Genomic DNA, 17,751 nt, shown 5'->3' on the forward strand with positions numbered 1-17,751 from the left:
TACTGGCATTTATATTCTTAGAGTAATAATCTCCCAATAGTCCTTGAGATGAAACATGGAGTAAATAAGGTCTTTTTACATGCCTTCTTTTTCTTATGTTTTAAAAAGATAAATCAAATAGCTTGTTTTAGACGCTTCTTGTTAATTTTTGAAACAATTGAAGAAAAATATTTCAGCCCTCATTAAAGAATGCTGATTAACTTTATGTCTCTAGATATTTTCATAATTCACCTTAATTTCATACTTTAATAATACTAGGTACAGAAAGCAAGAAGGAACAGATGTTTTAGAGATTATGAATCAAAATACTAACCCAAGCTGTAATAACAAGGAGAGAAAGCTAAATACCTTTCTGAACATTCATATAGTTAGTAAAACTGTTGCAGAGATATAGGTCTTGATTCTGTTGATATATTTTCCTATTAAGCAGCACTTTCCTTCCAAATTCAGTGTTCTCCCATAGCTTTTCTTATAAATCTTCTGAATCAAAATATTAGTTTAGGGTTTCCCTGTTGCTTTGTTGTCCATTCATCTGAAGTTAAGACTTCAGTGAAAGGAGTTAAGACAGAACACAATTATGCTTTGAACATTTATGTGTTATGTGAAATATTTCCTGTGTGAAATATGAACTTAAGTTTTATGTCATTATTCCTGTCATGATATACCTCCTGAGGAAGTATATCATGATCATAGATTGAATTATAAAAATGGAACTACCCTTAGTACATGGAATTATAGACATGGTATAGCATGCTCAGTTTAACACAGAGTTGAAATAGAAGTGTTATAGAGTGGTGGGAGCCAGCTTACTCTGTATTCTTGGTACCTCCAGTGCTGTTAGCATTCCTGTCTAAAGAGATTTATTTCATTTACTTTAATGAGTGTTGGATGAGACCATGAAGGAGGTAGTCAAAACTTCTAGATCACAACTGTTAGCAGGATGCTCATAAACAGTTCAGTCAGCATAATGTTGTTGGATCCTACACCATGGAAAAAGGGCAGGAGGTTTCTGGAAAACTCAGTCATCTGCACTGTGTCACAGAATCAGTGGGACTACTCACATTTCATCTCCTTGTGCAAATGCAGGTTGCTGTATGTGCAGGGAGAGTACCTCCTTTTTCTTTCCTGTCCTGTATCCCAGACTGTAGAAAGCTCTTTCCTGATACTGAGACATGCTAGGGGATTTCTTTGGACATCAAAGCAAAGGTTTATTGAAATCTTATTCTTGCACTTCATTTTCTCCTTCTCTTCTACTGAAAGAGGTGACAAATAACAGGGCCCACTGTGGAGGTCACTGAGGAAATGATGCTGAGAATTCACTCCCTGGACAAAGGTAAGGCTTGCCTGTCACCACAAAGTTGTTAAGAGTATGAAAGCTATCTTCAGTGAGATGGTAAGAGATGGGGACAAATGTTATTCACAGTCTTAGTCTTTCATGAAAAAGGGTTTTCCTGTTCTTTCAACTTTTACCTGGGGTCAAGGACATTTGTCTACCATACCTTGATTTTTTTTCCCTGCAGAAAAAGTAAAAGAGAACTTTCATTGTGATCAACCTTTCTTTTTTTCTTTACAGCTCTCAGTGAGGTATTATTATCTTGCAGGTGCAGAACTGGGGAGTGAAGGGCCTGGGTGACTTGTTCCTGGCCACCTACTTGTTCAGGAATGAATCAAACCCACATTTTTGTTTTGCTGCAGTGCTATGCCCCTTGTCAGACAGAGAATGGCTGCAATGCAGTAGCCTTTATGGACATTCCTGGCCATGCCATATTTCCCTGATTCACTGGGCAGATAGGTTCCGAAAGATTTATTTGAAAGCCTGACTTAATATTTTAAACAAAATTCGGAAACTATGAAGTAACTCAGTGTGGGGCAGAGGAACATAAGAATGTATTTTCTTTTACTGCTTTCCTCTTCTTACTGAGTTCCTCTATCACCTGGTAGCATCTCCTATACATTCCTATTTACTATCTACATGGTCTATACTAAATAAAAAAATATCAACTATGCATGTAAAATCATACTGAAATGGTGCCCTGGAAACCAGGTTAAGCAGCCCAGACCTTGGTGAATACTATGCTCCCCCTGTAACATTCCTTTAATTTACGTTCCCTGATTTCTTGCACATTCCTCTTTCACACTGTTTCTCAATTCTTTGGCAGTCTAAATAAGTTATAGAAGAAAATGGAACTGTGAATGGAAACAAATCTTCAAATTAGGCCTAATCCTCTCAACTCTTAATAGCTGGTGGAGGCCTGCCTCTCACATGTCTACATAGAGAACAGGCTGACAGGAACAGGAGGTGTGTACCTCTGCTTTTTCTTTTTTTTTTTTTTTTTTTTTTTTTTTTTTTTTGGTGTGGATTCTCTAATAAGCAGATTTACAAAATGTAGTTTTGGATTGACGTGTGTAAAGCTGAAATTTTGTAGGAAGGGTGGGACCTCTTTATTTCATTTGCATATATTTACCCTTGGTACAGAAGTCATTTATATGAATTTCCAGGAGGACTATAAAGGTTATCCAAAGGCCATCGTTCAAAGGGAACTCTCATAAGATATGTATGCAAAACATGCCTATGCTGTCACAAGCAGGTAATTTCACATGCAAAAATATGCTGTTATAGATTATGAAAAACAAGCTGTCATTCATGCAAGCCGTGGTTTACTTGTGCAGTTAATACTGCAGATTCAGCTAGGAAGAGACACCTGCAGGAGACCATCTAAGTCATCAAGTCCATTTGTCATAAGTGCAGTCATTACAAGTATAGTCCAAATGACTTCATGAAACACCTCTTTGGTGCACTCAGCATGCTAGTACCTCTAGGTTAAATATCAAATGACATAAAAGACTGCAGTGGGCCACATGAGAAGGAGATGGTGTGTTCAAAGATATTACCAGTGTCCTAGATTCTTCCACTGTAGTTCTGTGAATGGCATATGGTGCTAGACAGCCCACTTTCCATGGGGAGGCTTTCATATTTCTTTTCTTGGAGTTTCAAAACTGGACTAGACAAGACCATGCTCTGTTTGGTCTGGCTGGCCTAGCTGTGAGCCATAGTTGGTCTAAATGACCTCCAGAGGTCTCTTCCAACCTAAATTGCTTTTATATGAATTTCCAGGAGGACTGTAAAGGTTATCCAAAGGCCATTGTTCAAAGGGTACAGTTCTTTTACTGTTCTCAGCTTCAGAACTTCTGTATGAATTGAAGTGCTCACATGATTTTCCACTAATTTGCTGTGGGCCAAGAATTATTTCAACTGTCAATATCCTTCCTTAGTTTGGGATATCCTTTTGAAGGTCTGAAAAATCTCTTATTTTTGAGCCTTACTGTAAGGAACACAGTTGGGAGTGAGATAAATGAGCATAGAACAAAACTAAATGTTAGTGTTTTCATCAGGTCATGAAAAAAGGCACTTTTGACTCACTGTATATTAAATTAAACACATCAGCCTGGTTCTGTTGTAGTACAAGGAAAATGCATGGATGAAAATCCTGAGGGTAGAATGACTTCTCTATACCTTATGTAGTACAACACTGTAAAGTTGTACATTGCTGAAATTTGGGCAAACACCTTCAGAATTTTGAACTTGACATCTATACTGTTTGCTTGAAGGAAAATGTACACACATTAGATAGAAAATGCGCTTGTGGAGCACCCTGAAATCACTTTCAAATTTTGATTGAAACCAGTGATAAAATTTAAAATTTAAAATTGTTTGAATTAGCAGAGCTGGATTAGGAATTCAGCTGTGGAACTCCTTAGGAAACTTTTCTTGCCCTTGTGTAAGCCTAGAAGAGATCTGGTCAACTAAACCAAACATAGTGCTCTAAGAATGATCCCGTGCATCATGAGAGTGGACAGGTCTTCTCCATCAGTGAGCATTTGTGCTGATAGTTTAATTCCAACCAAGCTCAGCAGAAAAGGAAGCACCCACATCTAGCTAATTTAATTTTTTTAGAGCATAATTAATTAAACTAGTATCTGTGATCTGTTAATTAAAAGAATGAAATCTGAAATTAGATTTTTGGTAAAACAGAAAATGTGGACTTGGCAAAAGTTTTGAAACTCACATAAGGCTTCTGATAAATTCACATTGGATATGCAGTTATTTGGGGGGTGGGGTAGAGGTTAAAAGAGGGTCTTTTATCTCCCCCACAAAACCATCTGTGAGCCTTTTTTTATCTGACAGGCAGTAGAAGAGGAGGAGATGTGTAGGAAAAATTAAATGTTCACATTGTTCAGCAACAAGAAAGGCATGTGTCTTAGAAGCTCTCTTATCCAAGCTTCTGCGTTCCTAAAAGCCCTATAAGCCATATTTAGGTTGTGTCCCCTGAAGTAGCCTTAAGGAACTTTTCTAGCAGAGATTTCAGAGTGTCCAATTACAGTTTGAGAGCCTGATCCAAATATCACTGAAGTCTGTATCTCCACATTCCATCTCAGAGATTGTAAATAAGGGGGTGGAAGTCAAATGCGCGAAGCCACAAAAGTATTCTCCCCTTTAAGGCACATGCAACTAAAAAAAAAAAATCTCTGATATGAAAACAAACATTAGCTGAAGAAGATAATGTTGCAATATATAACACTATTCAACATGCTAAATCCTGCATTTATTCAGAGAATTTGTCACAGCACCTAGTTTATAGATTTTTTTAGAAGTGCTTAGACATCTATATGTTGCATCTATCCAGCTATTCAGAATCCTGGGACTGGTGATTTTCCAAAGTAAAATCCCATGAAAAGTTAAATCCATGTCATATGATGTCGTAGTAGATGAACTAAAATTATACATGCATACAATATGCAAATATTGTCTATAGCATTAATATATAAATACATGTATGTAAGAAAATGAAAGGGGAAAAAAGTGAGAACAATGTTCAGTATTGGTAGCTACTTAACAGGAGTATCTCTAGAAGAATTATGCCATTGAGTCTTAGAATATTTTTACAATTTAATTATATATCTCTATCAGGGTGACACTCAAGAAAAAGAATTTTTAAATTTTTTTTTTTATAAATGCTTTTAATTATTTGAAAATATCCTGTTGACTTTGTTTGCCCAAGCAGTTGTCTCTCAAAACCATTCAAGTAGGGCTTTTACCCAGCTTCCAAATAACTCATCACTTGAAAAGCAAAAAAAGCCAAAAATAAAATAATGTCTGAATCAAACACAAACATGCATAAGCACAGACACACAATATGCTTATTTATCACAGCAGGTATTCTCACTAGTGTCATATATAAGACTAACAGATATATTCCTGTGTTTGTACATGCGTGCAATGCAACAGACACACTATAAGAACAATATATCTAAAAGCTGGAAGTATTTCTACATGCTCTTCCTGTAGAAACCACAACATTTTCATGAGTATCTTAGAAATCATGTATATTTAAATTAAGAAGCACATTAAGAAAACTGATGAGGACATGGAATTTGAAGTACAATTTCAACAACCTGTCTGGTAGTCTTTATTTTATATTTTAAGGAAGTAATAATTTCTGTCATATGCTGAAGATAAATGGATGTGGGAAAATGTCAGGTTTTTGTCTTTATATTTAAATTTGATAACAAAAGACCTATGAACTGGCAATTATTGATACTAATAACTAGTAGATGGATCTTTTTTAATTTACAGGTTTGGACTTTTCTTGGTAGGAACAAGATCACAATTTTAAATTGATTTCCATAAATTTAATTTTATTAATAAGAAAAAAATTTATCTCTAATTAAAGTAGATGAAAACTGCTTATCATTATCCAATTCCTGATTTAAATCCTTGTGTTTTCTGCCTACTGTTTGAAGAGTCTCTCTAGTTAAAAATTGTTCTTTTGGTCTGAAAATATGTGGCATATGACACAAAGCTCTAGTTTATCAACTGTCATGGTTTCAGTACTTTAATAATCTGCAAATATTGGGTAGAAACATTTCTCACGAAGAGATGAATTCCAGTGTCTCCAGAGCTGAATGACATCATGTTCTGGGGGGTGAGCAGGCCAAAGGGCTGGCAGACCAAAGTTTGTCTCTGTCACCTGCACCCTGGGCACCAGAAGCACCAGGAAGATGCTTCAGCCATACATGCAGGTGTGCCCAGAGACCTGCATGCTTTTAGCTCCATCAGTACCAGCAAACAAACAAGGCCAAGGCGTCCTTATTTCTGCTGCTGACTGGCAGGGAAACCTTATGGCTGAAGTGTCTGTCCCATGGCAGGAGGCCTCACCCTGACTGCCAGTAAATAGAACCTTGCTTTGACTCTGTCATCAGCCATGCCTGGTCTTCACCAGAGAGTAGACAAAAAGAGAAGAATATCAGGGTTTGTGTACATTATTCAGATCTACTTTACCAGTACAAGCAAAGCCTTTTTTAAACAATTTCTTTCCTGAGATTTCCACTGAGATCAAGGACATTACCACACCAGAAGTCCAGGTAAATATGGGACAGGGTGTGACTAGTGATGTCTCCTGGGTGTCACCTGACTCTTGCTTTGAGAAACTAATTAATTTGCCTTATAGGACACAGATATAAGAGTCTGACAACACCTATGCCTCTGCTTTGAGGGAAATGCTTCCAAAGATAATAAGAACATAAATGTGTCACCTCAATTCATGCAGACATTGTGCATCTTTGCAGGTATCCAGGCAGAAGGGAGGCTAGGTCCACAGCCCAGTAACATTCCCTGGCAAGTCTCCCTTCAACTCCTTAAGGTTTGAGTCATACTCAAAGTTGTGGAGTAGAGATATATATTGTTGTCCTGGTTCCAGCCAAGATAGGGATAATTCTTTGCAGCAGCTGGGAAGGAACATGGCCAGGACTCAAGGTTGTTCTATACCATTGCTGGGACTGGAGGCAGGGACTCTCTTCCAGGTATAAGGGGTTCCTTCTGGATGAGAAAACATGGTGGAGGGATGTGTCCAGTATTTTTTATTATCAGGGGTGTTTGTCCATGTGAACAATTTATTTTCTTACATCTTTTATTATTAGTATTGTTGCTGTTACTGTTAAGTTTCTTATCTCATTGCTGTTCCAAGTAAACTGTTCTTATCCCAACCCATGATATTTGCCTTCTGTACCTGTGGTTGGAGGGGACATGGGGAGCAGTGGGGGCACTGGGCAGGGACTGAATTCCTAAGTCATGACAATGGTCTAGACAGGAAAACTGCTCACCTGTGGAGCAGTGTGGATCTTCACACTGCTCACTGAGATAAGCCCATGGTTTATGCCAAACCCCTAAAATGCTTTTGGGCATCATTGCTAGTTTTTCCTTGCTCAAAACAGTGTTAGGGATCACATTAACATTAAATAGGACAGGTGCCAGGGACCTTGTGCTTAATCATGGACTTGTAGACTTCACTATTACAGACAGTTGAAGTGGGTACCACCAGGAGTAGAAAGAGAAGAAGCTTGATTGCAGAGGAATGTGTTCTCCCTTTAATTCTAATGATTCCTGGCTATTTTTATGTACAGTAGTTAGTTTTCAGACTGATGAGAAAGAGTCTCATTTGTGCAGATGGGAAATGTTTATTATGCTAATAGTGTTCTGCATTGTTAGAGGAGATTATTAGACAGAGATGTTAGAAATGCCTCTAGTGGAATTAAGTAGGTGACAAGGTAAAACGAAGAGATAAATGACAACAGTGATTAGGAAATGGATTGTGCTGAATACATCAGTGCAAAGAAAGAAGGGAAAGGGACTACTTTTAAAACAAATTGTTTAATCAATGAGATATCAATTAAAAACATAGAAAAAGATAGTTTATCTGAATGACAGTAGACACTGCTTGTGAGATTACATGTGATGTTTAATCTGGAGAAACCTGAGAGAATTGTCAAAATGATCAGCAAGGAGGAAAAGCAGAACATTGGAAAGTAAAGAAGCTATAGACTTGTGTCTAGGTTTGTGTTTTATAACTAATATATTCCATCAAATAGGTATATATATATGGACAACTACATATTTAACATGAAATTTACTGAAATGTGCTATTCATCTTCCCTGAACTTGAAATACACCAAGAAAATCAAATTTTACAGATAGTCCTACAGGCTGTCTGGTTACACCAGTCTCTCCTAATGCCTAAAGAACTGCTGCTGTTTGGCATGTTGCTTCTATACCTACTTCCATTGTTTCAGCTGAAGATGGGATTTGTGACTCCAATCTGAAAAATAGACATTTGTCTTTGTTTCTGAAGTAAGACATGTCAATAGCCTAACTGTGCTGTAAATTTTCACTATGTGCTTGATGGAAATCAATGCTCATTTATAAAGTGCTACTGCAGCACTGAAGTTTGATATGACAGAACCAATCATGATAAATAAATGATTCCAGGAATATGGCTTTTTCCTTGTTTCCTTGTTTTGATCAGCAGTGAATCAATCCTGCCAATATATTGATTATTCTTAATTATTCAGTATGGGTAAAAGCTTTCCTTGTTGTGTCAATTACCATCACACAGCATGTTCAAACATTGATCATTTTGGCTGTTCACACTTGCAGTGTGTGACAGATCGCTGAAGTTCATCATATGCCTGAAACTTCTATGAGAGGCAGGAGAATGAAGAACAGCAAATAGTTACAGTCATTAGCTGATAACAATTGTACTTGCTTGCATTCAAACTTTCCTGCTTTTTTACCTGGTAGGATAAGGATTTCTTTTTTCACCCTTGGTATTGAGTATATGTTAAACAGAGAATTCTGCTGGGACAAAGGTTGCTCCTTTCAGATTAATTGTGAATAACATCCGTGGCTTCCTAGGAGAAACAATCATGAATACAAACATTTACTGACCAGAAAACCTGTGTTGACTAACATTAAAATAGGTTCCTGTGTTTTGTTTGGAATGGGCACATGTGAGGTACCTGTTTGTGATTTCCAGAACAACTGCAGAACCTAATAATGCACCATCCAGCTTTCCTTTCTTCTATTTTGATTGTGTTAATAGAGGACCAGGTTCTCTGGTCTACCTAGCCAAAATGGGGCACCCCTAAATGCATGGGTTGCAGTTGATATGCACATTGTTGCCATACCTGAGTGCCTCACAAACTTCAAATTCTCTGAGAGGAGCAAGTAAAATATCTCCTTTCACAGACAGAAAAGTAGAGCTAAGAAATGCCCCATAACTTGTCTAATGTCACATAAGAAGACTGCAGTTGAACAGGGAACAAAACAAATCTTCTGGATTGTGGACACTCAACAACCTGTGGACACTTAAACCCTTTCAGGTTGATAATACACCTGAAGATGCACTCAAGAGATACTTGAGCTATGAAGCACATCAATAAGGTCATCTTCCATGAAGGAGTGTCCAGAATACAGAATGTGTGCTCAGCTTTTTGGTGCTTGATAGGAGGAGAAGAGGAGAAGGAAAGGCTGTTTCATTCATACTGAAATGAAGCTCAGAACAGATTGTGTATGGATGTGATTTTTCATGATGGTGCAGATGTGAACTGGTGTAAGCAAGGAGGAATCACCTGTGTCCTGTTATGGTAAGTTCATTATTCCTCTCATTTCTGACACTGAAGATCAGGCAAGAAAAACTCATTGGGTGTCCCAGCAGGAAGGGATGGGCTCTCTCTCTGATGGGAAGACAGTAAGAGACATTTCTTTCAGAGTGGGAAGCTCCTATTTTAAACACCATCAGTTTTGATGAGACTGCTTAGTGATGATGGACTGTTTCTTGTTGTCAGAAGTAAAAACATTTAACATGAGGGCCTACACAGCCTATACATGAGCAGCTATTCTTTTGTGTCTCCCTATAGAAAGATTGGAGCAAGGTGATTTTTACTTCAGGCCACACCAATGAGGAGGAGCAAAGTTACACTGTGGAGAATATTTCTGTACCAGAAGTGTCTTCATGAATCCAATTTGCATCTGATGATGCAAATTTTTTTGCAATACAATAATTTAATGTCTTGTTTTCCCAACAGCCTTACAAGAAAACTTCTAAGTTGAGAATAGACATAGACACAATGTCCTCTTTTTGCAAGTCAGGCTGTTCCCACACTGTCACAAAAGCATTGTCACAGGCTAAACCTCCAACTGTGACTCTGACCTCTGTCCTTCCTGGACAGTAAAAGCATCAGTCAATACTTGAGACCCCTGCAAACAATGGGCTTTGGTGAGAGTACCCTAAAGCCCCTAAAACTTCAAAAATCTGGTCACTGGGGAAAAAAGAAGGCATCCCTGGCTGAATTGCTGCACAATATGAGTGTCAAAAATAACCACTTAGCCTATTTCTTCTGTAAATAAGGTGACTGTGAGGTTGATAAAATGTTGACTCAGTCACTTCATTTTCCTGGATCTCTCCCTGGCTTCAGATTTACATACAGCACAGACAGAAGATCTTTTGGGGAAATACAGATTTTTCAAAGATTTTGGGATTCTTATCAGGGAAAACTAACATAACATTTTGGGATTAAGAAATCTGAATTGGAGCTGCAGCATTTGATTCTGTACAGGTCTTACTTTTGTTTATGTTCAAGTGACCTGCCAAGTCACCTGCTTAAAGTTTTGTTTTGGATATTTTGGAATCTGGAGATTTCTGGTAGAAAATCGAACATGAGAAATACAGGCTACTGCTGTAAGTAGTCCAGGTAATGCCAATTCTTAAATGGAGCAAAAATGTACCATGATGATTCAGTTCAACAAACTGAAGTTAAAAATTGCAGTAAAGTAATATTTTTGTATTGTATTTTAAGTTTTCAAAATTATGCCTTTTCCATTCCCTTAAAGAGCAGTTTTTATAATTTGCATCCATCACAGGAAGATAAATGTTCCACAGAAGAAAAATTCCCATTTCTATTTGTCAGTTGCAGACCTGGCAACAATTCTGTGTACTTTTTGACTTTTCTGGATTAATTTATTGCATTTTAAAATGAAACAGTCAGCCTGATTAAACTCTACTTAATAGAACAAACCAGCATGCATAGAAAATGTCTGAAAATATTTATCTGAATTATTGTATTTTTTAATAGGTCTTGACATTGGCTGGCAAAGAGTAGATGTATTGTGTTTACTTGGTTAGCCAAATGCTTACTTTCCCACTAGATAAAGAGGAGATGACACTGGTTCTCTAGAGCAAGTGGTGAATTAGAGTGGGGGCTGAGTTGTCCTGAGAGGGGGACCACAGAATCCCTTAGTGCAATTACAAACCTAATTACATGCTCTTCTCCTATGTTCAATCAATATATGCATGGAACAGATATTAGCACTTGCAAGTATTCTATTCTGCTGGTGATTTTTTCAGTGCCTCCAGAAAAGCTCAAAGTAACCACACTCCTAATCCAGCTGTCTCAGAGCCTTCACATGGATGAACAATTCCAGATTGCCATCTGCCTAAAATTGAATATAGAGCTGCTAGTCTCTTCTAGTAAAACTCTGCAGACATATTTCTGTATTTTCACTCTCCTTTGGGATGATCAGGGAGCTTATAAATTTTTTTTGGTGGAGAACAGAAGGAGAAAAAAACAAGGCATGAGGTAAGGGATTTTTTGTTCAAATCCCTGCTCTGAAAAGCACATTGTGACTGAAAAAAACATTGCTTTGGGAATTAGTAAAAGGTAATTCATGAGCCAGCGTGAACATGTTGCTTTCCTGCTTCATTCCATGCCAGCTCCCTAGGACTTCAAAGTTTGAATCAAAGTTTCTGCCGTCTGTTAAAATTTTCTGTGAGTTGTTTTTCTCTTTTTGAAGGTTTACATCTCTTCCATGGTAATCAGAGAATCTGGTAGGTACTTTCCACCAGAGAAGCTGCTCCTGCCTAAAAACAAGCTGGTGAACAATTACTTGTCCCCAAATATTAGTTCCTGTTCCCTAAAAGAGCCCTGCTGAGACTTCCACAACAAAATAATTTTGTAGGGTACACGGTATGACTTCACCAAAAGAAACTTCCACTTAGACAACTCTTCAAAAAAGTTAAAAAAATTAAAAGTTAAAGACTGTGAATACGTCCTAAGTTTAGTGTTCAGAAAGATTTATTACTGGTTTCAGTGTGTATATTTAAAGTCAGACTGGTATGTGTGTTTAAAGTAGTAAGGCAGACATCAGAAAGTTAACAATTTAATAACAGGTTGCCTAAGAATGCCAGAGTTTTTACTGTGATCTGAAGGTAATTGACAGCTATTATTCTTCACTTAGGAGCAATGGCCCACCCCAGTAGCAATGAACAGACAAATCACAAAGTATCATGTTCCTTCTTGATTGAACAACTTCAGGGGCCCATGGTTAACTGCATGGCCTCTTGTTCAGCTGCAAGAGTGTCTTTTTATTTGTTTGAGGAAGTGCCCAATTGAATATGAAGGTGAAAGAGAGGCCATTTCTCTTTTCTTTTTTTTTTTCTTTCCCTTTCCCCCTCAGCCTCAGAAAGGTCAGGAGCCTGCTTCATCAGTCATGCTTAATCAGCTGATGAAAACACTGCTGATGCATGAGGTTGTGGCTCCTCTATTTTAAGCATAAATCTAAATGGAAGAATCATTCTGTAATGTGTTACTTCCTGAAATGTGGAGCTGCTCTTTTAGGAGTCTGCTGCAGGCTTTTGGTAGCATGGGTGTACAGTGTTTCTGGAGCTCTCTCTCCCAGGGCACCACGCTTTTGTTGGGTGATATATGTGACAGCTTCCCAATTGCATATGATAAGGCATGTCGCCTCAGACTCCAGCAAAAGGCTGCAACAAAAGGACTAGACGTCCCAACTGGAATGTGAAACAAGTCATCATGACTGCAGTTAACAGGATGCTGCTGACTGAGGAACAAAGATGGGAGTACATTGCAATTGCCAAAATGAAATTGCTTGTTCCCCTCCAACCCATCATACTTCTGATTTGAAGTGTTTGTGGAACAGTTGAAAAATGCTGTATATCTAGTTAAGGTTGGCAAGAGATGTGCAATCATTGGTCTAGAGAGGGAGATAGAATTATGCAATATTAGGACAAGTGGTCCTTTGTCCTGGCTGGTGAATCTGGCTCAACATGCTGAGAGACAGATACTGTGCCACACCTTGTCAGAAGGGCACACATCTTTAAAAGCCCTTCTGAAATCATTGTGGTAAAGGATGTCTTTTCACTAGAAACCTGACATGTCCTAGTTCTTGGTCTTTAGATATGGCATATTTTGTATATGCATACATTCCTGGAAGACCAAAGTATTTTCCTCAGGAAGAAGACCCTACAAAGAAAAAGCTGCAGCATGACAAGATGCAGTGCCTTTTCTACTGTCATTAAAACACACTCAGAAAGCAAAACGGTTATGAGTTGCAACATAGAAATATGAAGTCCACGATAGTCATAGATACTGCATTTTGTTACAGGATGGAAGAAAAGAATACTCAGCCTCACAAAAAATTAAAGTAGTCTACAGAACTTCTCCTTTTTAATGAGCTTAATCTCCCAGAAACACATGGTTGGAAAAAAAGAAAAAAAAGAAACCAATACATAGGAACTTTGTGTAGGCTCAGAAATTGAGAGGCCTTGATGTGGTCTGTGTCATTTATTCTGACAGGAAAATGTTTGCTACAGAAATAGCTGGATTTCATAAAAGTTTTCTCCCCTAGGTTGATGTGCAATTAAATGGTTCATCGTTGTATTAATGTGTGAATCAAATTTTTGAAGTCCAGCACTAAGAAAGAGAGAACTGCAACAAAGAACCTTCACATCTAACCTCTACCCCTGCAAGTGAATGTGCAGGCAATAGATGTATTAGATGTATGGAGCATTCATCAGCTATCCCCTGGCATACAGAGAATTCAAGGTCCTTGTGCTTGCTGGAATACTGCCAGTACTTTCCTCTTTTCTTGAACCTGGAAATGCTAGCTTGAGCAGAACATACATGGTGCACCTTCAGAGAAGCTGCAGAGCATTTAAATAGACAAACACTGCAGATGGGCATTATGGCTCTAATGGCTCTAATGCAGATTTTCCAAACACACAATCTACAACTTCAAGGAGTCATAGGCAGTTCTCATTTCTGGAGCTAAGCCAGAAGCTCTTTTTGCAACTACATGCAGAGTTGCAGCTGGAAAGCACTAGGGAACTGGTATCCTAGTGACAAAATGCAGTTCTGCATGTTACAGCAATGTCCCAAGATTGAGTGCTGTGTTCTCCTGTGCATGATTCATGTTGCTTGTTCTCCACCTACTGGTGGCGTTTTTAAGGCTTAGAAGCCCTAATGCCCCTCCTATAAGCACTGTGGAGGTTACCATTACTTAACCCCATAAAAATATGCAATCAGCTAATTGGAAAATTCTAGTTAAGCCTGTGCTCATGGTGCATACATCCATTTATGAAAGGCATTTGTCTTTATGACCAGCCTGCTTGCCACTGGAGAGCAGCAATGGGTTTGGACAAGCTTTCCTTTCCCAGCCAGTGGAGCATGATGGCCCTGGATGACTCTGTTGATGGTTGGCTTGTTGAAGGCCAGTTTTCAAATGCAGACACCCATGGTTCCTTAGTTTCAGCTGCCTATTTGTTCATGTTCCCCACTCTCAATAATCACCATTTCAGAAAGAAAATGAACAGGGGTGAACACAATTATCATTAGGAAAAACAATGACAATTAAATATAATTAATAAACACTCCTATTACAGGGCATATGCATGCTGTGTGTCTAAACTGGACTGAGTCTAAAAATTAGTACACCTCATTACCCAAATGATTTGGAATTACACAACACAACTTCCACTATTAATACAACTTAAAGAAATCCTCCATTTTTTCTCATGTATATCTGTTTCCAGAAAATTATGGTTTTTTTAGTCAAAGAGTATTAGAATGAACATTGCTAATCACATCAGTCCAGATGGTTGGCTCTCTTCTTGCCAAGTGGAAGTATTGTAACCTATTTAATGTGCAATTTACATAAGCTCCATGTTAATAAAGATCCATGAGTTTGTGGACTTTTTGTCTACTCTTTTTCTATGTCACGGGTTCAGCCCACAGAGGCAGAGCATAGTGCTCATGGCTGCCACTGGTGCTGGCTGCTGAAGGCAGAGCTGCCCAGTACATTGCCCCCAACCTTTTGTCCCTGTCTTCTCACAGCAGTATGAGATCCTATAATTGATCATTATCCACTTTTGAAGTTAAAAGTACAGTTAGGAGCATATATGCCAAAACCACATAAATCTGTGGTAAAGGCTGGAGTGAAACAAATCTCAAAATAAAATTATCCTGTTACTGTGTGCATTCAGCCTGCATTCTCGCACCAGCTGGAATGTATTAGTACTGTTTTGTGTTTATGGGCTTTTCATCTAAACCTTACACAATTTAATTTTCTCTGGAAATTTACTAACTTTGAGGCTACTGTGCACCCTGCTCTCCAGTCCAACCGGCATTTTTTGTGTGGCAGGTCACACTATGCTGGCGATCACAACATATTTTTCTGATGGGTAGAATTATGTGCTTATAAATTCCTGTTGGTATCTCTGTAACCCATATGAGAAAAGTCTTTGTTGCTGAGAGCACATCTCCAGTAGGTTTGGCAGGTCATACACTTTTCTGTTATCCAACTGTAATGTGGTAAGAAATCATAAAACCAAAGATCATCTAACATTAAATCATTAAATCATTAAATCATGGTCTTGGCTGTCCATCCCCCCACCCCCCACCCTTTTTCTGGATCCGTATATACCTACGGAAGGCAGATAAAACTTTTTTTCAAGTCACTCTAAGAGTACTTGTGCTATAAAGAGCTTCTTGAGTATACAAATGAGACAGAAACCAGCTGAAGATTGGAAGCAGGCAAAATTGTTTCCAAGGCCATATAGAAGTTTAAAGGCAGAATTGCACAGATCATTCTGCAAGGCTGTTCTACCAACAATAGTGGTAAAATCTGACCAAAATCTGAAAAGGAGACCACCTGTATCTGAATATTTTGTACTTTGGTATGCTGTTGGACTATATGGGCTTGTTTTGTTAAAAGCACTAGAACCTCATTAATTATTCATTTCATGCTTAATACTTCAATATTCAATTTGACAATTACATTTCAAAATGTATTAAAGACTATTGGGAGTATTCCCATTGGTATGGGTATAATGGTGGAGGGTGCCCATCTAAGTCTCTTCTGTGTATAGAGCACAATAAGATGCTGAAGGCTTAATGGTTTTTGATTTTGAATTCGGTCTTTGATGCAGCTGGGAAAAGGTTGAAGCTAATGAGATTAAAGATCAGATGCACCAGGATGGATTTGGCTCAGTCAAGAATTTCTCCTAAGCTGACTACAAAACAAAATACTTTCTGGAGAAACATCACACAGCCCAGAGTTATCTGAATATGCTGTTCTTAATGTTTTTCCTTGCCATTTCAGAGAAGCACAACATATTCCATCTCTGAAACTTCAGATATCTTTGTGATGTCTTATTCCTCTACCTTTAACTAACAGGTCATCAACTTCCCTGGGAGTGTGAGCATGCAAACCTGTGTTTTATGTGACCAAAGGAGAAGTATGCTCCTCTCTTCTCCACACAGGGACAGTTTTAAGAAAAGTCTCTATCCCCAAGATGGTGCAGCCTATTCACTGCTGATGTTCTGGCACTTGAAAAACAATCAAAGACATCTGTGAGAGAAGGGGGAGATTACTCCAAAAACCCACTTGTATTAGTGGTAGGACAGGGCATCAGACAATCTCTTACCACATTACACCATAATATTAAGGAGAGCTACGCTGTACCCTCAGTTGATGCTTCCCCTGGATAGGCCCAAGATTTCAATCATGTAATTTTAAATATCCAAATGGCACAATGTAATCTGTAATAATCAGATTCATATCCCAGAATTAGAAAACAGGAAGAAAATCAGGCAAATTAAAATAAAGAGAAATAAAAATTCCTTTGACTGACACGGCTATGTAATCTTTGGTTTTAAGTAGGGCTTGCATATACACCAAGTGGTCTTTTTAATGCTTTTCAGCTGCTGGAGATTTAAACTGAAATTTTTATAATAACTTGCGTGTTTGTGTGTGTTCAGTATATGTATGCACAGGATGGGGATTTAAGAGAAAAAATTCTTATAAAGCAAGGACATCCTAGATTATCCATTACCAAGACATTACTACTTATGGGAATATTTAGTAGTTACATGCTAGAAAACATTAAAGTCAAACGATTACTTTGTAGAGGATGTTTTGAACTTGTCCTGTGCACTGTTCTTACACAGAGGTCAAAGTGACATTTTGTCTTTACAGCCAGTAAAATCTGCCCCAAGGGCTGCTCCAAAGGCACAAGATGCTTCTTGCTCTGTGCCCTCTTGTGCCAGGGCTGGCGTGAGTATGTGTTCTGCTTGTGCTTTACCTCAACAAGAGAGGCTCAGCTGGTTTTACTGAGAGTAGGAAAGTTCTGGTTGGGGCTCTCCTGCCTCAGTGTAGCAGCTGCTCTTGCGGGTCCCTCTAAGGGCTGATGGAGCTAGAATAGCTCTTGGTTTTGGACAGAAGGAGGAGAATTGATGACTCTCTGCTGTGTTCCTTTCTGCCTAGTTTTCTATGAGTCCTTGAAAACAAAAACCTCAAATGCTGAGAGAGACTATTTTCAAATATCACTAGTCTCCAAGATCCCAAGAAGAAAAATTCAGGGAGTGTTTTGCTGACAGGAAATTGTCACTTCAATTTCAGATGTTGTCTTGTTTGGTTGTTGTTTTGGTTTTTTTTTTTTTTTTTTTGCTTGTTTCAACTGAAATGTCAAAATATCCTTTACACGTGTATGGGGAAGATATAATTACTCAGGAGTGATTTCTTCTAATCTTTAGAAAACACCCCCATAGTGTTCTATTGGC

The sequence above is a fragment of the Taeniopygia guttata genome, chromosome 3 (assembly GCF_048771995.1).
Source record: "Taeniopygia guttata chromosome 3, bTaeGut7.mat, whole genome shotgun sequence".
NCBI lineage: Eukaryota > Metazoa > Chordata > Aves > Passeriformes > Estrildidae > Taeniopygia > Taeniopygia guttata.